Source organism: Saccoglossus kowalevskii, chromosome 5, assembly GCF_978046115.1.
Source record: "Saccoglossus kowalevskii chromosome 5, keSacKowa6.1, whole genome shotgun sequence".
In the NCBI taxonomy this organism is placed as follows: domain Eukaryota; kingdom Metazoa; phylum Hemichordata; class Enteropneusta; family Harrimaniidae; genus Saccoglossus; species Saccoglossus kowalevskii.
The window spans coordinates 32,213,600-32,219,201 of record NC_140645.1 but is presented as its reverse complement, the minus strand read 5'-3'; the positions used below and the strand labels follow the sequence as shown (position 1 = coordinate 32,219,201).

At 34.0% G+C, this 5,602-nt stretch overlaps 1 long non-coding RNA gene across 1 annotated transcript; it reads right to left on the bottom strand.

Annotated features, from left to right (window-relative positions):
* Positions 1-2,271: 2,271 nt before the first annotated feature.
* Positions 2,272-2,857, bottom strand: LOC146746065 (uncharacterized). The gene is made up of 2 exons (XR_014929565.1): positions 2,778-2,857; positions 2,272-2,335 (listed from the first exon to the last, which is right to left on the bottom strand). It is a non-coding gene; the product is annotated as an uncharacterized LOC146746065 (long non-coding RNA).
* Positions 2,858-5,602: the final 2,745 nt, after the last annotated feature.

Below are 5,602 nucleotides of genomic sequence, written 5' to 3'. Positions count from 1 at the left end.
AGTCGTATCTTAATTTCTGTGTCCACGTATGTATATATGTATATATATATATAGACAGGAGCGTATAATTAAATGCCGCGAACCTGACCCTGATCCCGTTGGCTGGACTTCAATATCCGCGTATGACTCTCCAAGTTGACAGCGATAAGTTTGAACACCTTGTGCATCAAATACAGTTAACGTTGTTGTCTGTTCATCACCTTCCACTGGATCAATATCATAGTCTTCATCAGAAGAAGCTATTTGTTTGTAATTTGACCCGTCCTGTTCAAACCATTCCCAAATCTCATTATCGGGAAATGGTGGTACAGCAGTTGTGTCGCACGCTAACACGGCGTCAGACCTTGCTTCGATTTTGTGGGGACTCTTTGTGATAGCGTTAACTGTGGGTTCGTCTACAAACGAACATAATAAGTTTTTTGTGTAAAGCGATTGTTCGGGAAAGCAGCACAATGTCTAAAAGGAACATTAATTAGAATTAAATATATGCTTAAAAAAGTAAAACTGATCAGCCACAAATCAAACCTTTCCTTCGACGAAAATGAGCAGATATAACGTACATGGGTAAATGTAAAGTAGTTGAAAGCAATAATTGTTTAGGTTATTTGTCAACTAGAATACAGTACATCACGTATTATTTTATTAACGATAATTATGGACAACAACACTATGACAATTGTGCACGGCATTCCTTTGACACATTTACGTCACAGAACTACTTCATTGCTGGAAGGTACAATTTACATGAAAGACATTGTAACCAAATATCTCTGCAAGTATACTATAATAACATGTTCACGCCATACTTACAACTACGGTCATTGTATACCATGATATACATACATAGATTAAATATTGTATATACTTACATGGTTTGTAGACTATTTGTGTATATGGTGTACTAGATCCCATAGTGTTCGTAGCTGTACATATTGCCTCTGATGTTACTATAATGTGAACACATTGTATACTTACAAGGTATTGTGACTGTATGGCTATGTGGTTCACTAGATCCCATATTGTTTGTAGCTGTACATGTTATCTCTTCTTGGCCATCATCTCCAGTATCTGTAAGTTCCCATGTGTTCTCAGATGTAGTACCAAACTGTCCACCCTCAGCTTCCCATTCATATTGATATGAGTCTGGATTGGCTGTATCTACACATTCCACATTTATCACACCACCATCACTCCATGAAGTAACTCCAATTCCGGAGATTATTGGTATGTCTGAAAAGGAACAAAAACCATGTCAAAAACAATACCGTATTTTCTCTATTAGAAGTACACCTTAATCGAAATTACATGTATTATATGCTAGATCATAAAAATATGACTTATTTGGATCATCAATAGACATCTATCATTTATAAAGACACATACTACTAATATAGTGACAGAATAGAATAGAATTCTAATAGAAACACAAGCAAGTACAAAATTGGATCATATATTCCTACTACATTATCTCATATAAATATTTCTCAGTTATACAGATAAAAAAAAAACATTGACCCCTGAACGAGAGGCATTGCATGAGAAGTCATTATTGTTTGGTTGATTTCCCTACCATTGAATATATTTGTTATAGAGAGTATATCATCACTAATTAGCAAAGAGTGAAAGATTCAATCAGCAACTGGTTTGAACGGGACAGGAATGTAGAGAGAGGCGAGGCAAACTGCATACAGTGTCAACAAATTTACATAACACTATATTATGTTAATGAAATTTATTTTATTCATTGTTATGCTAAATTGGTTTTAATGTTTATCCAAAAAATGCCCCGGGAAGGTGGTCAGTTCTCTACAGAAAAGGTATTCTGGCATGTGCGGAACTCAAACAGCCAGTCTTACTTAGCTTCAGCATAAGCACACTATTTTCAAGGGCAGTGAACACCATTTTGGATTTTGTCCCACCCATCAAAAGTTGAGCTACAGATCAGCTAAACATGTACAGAAAAACACAACATTCAAAATCTAAATAAATACTGACATCATATGTTACTTACGTTTTACATTCATGTAAACACGAGCACTTCTAACTGTTAAGTCTTCATGTTGAAATCCTTGGCATTTCAAAGCCTCTCCATTATCTGATGCATTGAATGTATAATTCAACACACTCCTACTGTTATGTAGTTTGTCATTATTATCGCTGACTTGTGTTGTATATGTACTGTATTCTGTGATATCTTTACCACCTATTGTCCACGTTAACTCAGCTGCTGGGTTACCATCGGTGGATTCACAGGTAAACTCTCTTGCTTCATTTTCATCAACTGTTACAACTGCATCATCACTATAGCCAACTATGTTTATTGAATCTATTCTATCTGCGGGGATAGCAGTTTTATACTGTATTATTATAGAATGACGGACGACGCATCTTTGTTAAAGTACATTACTCAAGCATTATAATTTGTCTCTGGGTCTAGGTTCTTATAGCTCATGGCGGTTCTATACAACTTCTATAGAATTTCAACATCATGGTACCTTTTAACTCAACATCAATTTATAATTCTGAATTTTAGTGTGAACAATGTGACACCTAAAAAACTGACTCTTTGTACATATAATGTGTTGATATCAAATGGAGAACATGAAATAATGTGATTTTATCTAAATTTTACTCAAGTAACCTCAATGATTTTGTTAAAGAATATGTCGAATCCACTGCAAATTGTTACATTGCTACACATACTTAAATTAAGCCAAGACAATTTTTTAAAATACGGCATGAAAACGTATCCGTTTGTTGTATTATACTTTACTTACCAAGTACAGTAAGTGTTCCTACTTCCCCATCAGCATTGCCCTGTAAACTAAAATAACAATCATACTCTCCATCATCGTCTTCTAGGTCCACATTGTATATAAGCAAGTCATATCTGTATGGCGCTGTGTACACAATACCGTAATGGGCTGGATCACCTACGTTAATAGTAGAACCCTGGTCTGTGATTTCAGCTAGTGCACCGCTCTCACCAACTTTAACCCAGTTCACAGGTTGTGAACTTGATTGCCAGTCTATAGAGCAGTTCAAGGTTGCATCTTCTCCTGGTTTGGCATATTCTATACCAGTTGGTCCAATCAGAACCTGACAAAATACTAAGTATAATATAACGATATTAAGAAACCATGGTGACCATTTTATTTTTTCCCAATGCAATAGTAACGTTTAGTATAATAAGATGGTGGTACTTGCATTCACAACGTAATGAAACACTGAAACATTCAGTGTATGCTACAAATCGACATTCATATTGCCAATTCTCCACGTCATCAAGTACAGCATGCCATGTTAGTTTGTACGGAGACGGAAATGAAAACAACAATGGCACAGTACACTTAGTGGTTGAACAGCTACAACTCAGGTCAATGTTCACTAAAAAGATTTATTGACTGTCAGTGTATAACTCTCAACGTATTGAAAAGCAAAGCAATGTAGAGCCCGGTTACAATACCCTGGACCATTTCCCTTCTTCTGGTAGTTTACTGAAATGTTATATATTCATACAGATAGCACAAATTCCACTCAGTGTACACTTAAACTCAAAGCTTAATTTCCGCAATGGGACGCCATCTATGTTATTACAATGAGTCAATGTATTTACCATGATTGTCTGCCTTCCGTCAATGCTAATATGAAGCGCCCTCTTTGAGAGAAATGTGAAACAGACCAACTCGTTTTTAACTTTACATGCGTACTTGATTCATCCATTGAAATTATTTTAAAGCGGTAAGTGTATTATGATGATAATAGCTATCCTCCCCATGTGATTTTGTAGAATTATTTCACCAATATTTTCTTATTATTCCTTCGTTTTTTCATAAATGTGAAATTCCTCCAGCATCATTATTTCATTATTTCGTTGGAATGTTATAGTGACGTATTAACTATGACAAGGAAAGTACTTGCTCACCAACACTCTTTCCGGCTCGCATTCGTGATTGTTTGAATATTAAGCATCGTGGTTGTATTACAAAATGTGTGTACTAAACTTGGTCTTCACACTTAATAACGCTGACGTTCATGATTAACCTTTTTTTGTAATAACGATTATCCATATTTGTAAAACTATTTGTAATAACGATCAAACCTATTTGTAATAACGACCAACCCTATTTGTAATAACGATCAACCCTATTTGTAATAACGATCAACCCTATTTGTAATAACGATCAACCCTATTTGTAATAACGGTCAAACATATTTGTAATAACGATCAACCTTATTTGTAATAACGATCAACCCTATTTGTAATAACGATCAACCCTATTTGTAATAACGGTCAAACCTATTTGTAATAACGATCAACCCTATTTGTAATAAAGATCAATCCTATTTGTAATAACGGTCAAACCTATTTTATTTGTTATAACGATCAACCGTATTTGTAATAACGATCAACCATATATGTTTAAAGCCAACACTATTTATAATAATAACGATCAACCCTATTTGTAATAACGATCAACCCTATTTGTAATAACGATCAACCCTATTTGTAATAACGATCAACCCTATTTGTAATAACGGTCAAACCTATTTGTAATAACGATCAACCCTATTTGTAATAACGATCAACCCTATTTGTAATAACGATCAACCCTATTTGTAATAACGATCAACCATGTATGTTTAAAGCCGAGCCTATTCATAATAACAATCAATCATATTTGTAATAACGAATTAATAACCTATTTTAAATACCAATTAGCCTAATTTGTAATAATTACCAACCCTATTTGTAAAAGCGATCAACTCTATTAGTGATATTCATACTAACCCTATGTGTAAAGCACATTGTAACAAAATATTGAAAAACGCTAAAGAAATATCTAAAATGACCAAATCTATATTTCCATAATCGAAGGGAAAACTAGCTACGATGTCTATGAAATGAACATTCCTAGTAGGCTTAGACTATAAGCATTATTTAAAAAGGCCGGCATAACATACATCGTCTAAATCAGCACTCACAAATTGGTCAAAAATGTTGATCTGCAAAATTACTCCACCGAACAACACATCTCTCTCGTCCACATTCTACAATAGAATCAGTCATTCTCTAATTCGGACAACTCAAAACACAATGTTAAGAAAATGGTCGATATTTACAATGATTAAAAACATATAAAATATTGTACTCGTGTGAATAAAACTTATATTTTATGTTTTTTGTGTTACTATCAGTACAATAACATAACAACCTCGTCAGATAACATTTCTGCTGTATACCTTCCGTAATATAAATTCCTCTATGTCTCCCATAGTTTTCGAATGTATTTAGTGTAGGTCTCATGGACTATATATAAGATAAAGATGACACTCATCTAATGAATAAGCATTTCTACATGTGCACACAAATTAAATTGAAAATAAAACAATTTTTGTACATATGTAAGCATATTTCATCGCTATATTAATTGAGGCGCTTTAATCTAAAAGAAAAGAAAAAACAAATTGAGGTGAACATCAATTTCAAAAATAGTTGTGGGATATCAGTAAACTTTGACTGTCTAGCGTGATGATAGTGGTGCTATCTTAGCATATCAAACTCAAACAAGGGCTACCGATAGAACATTGCATATGCTAT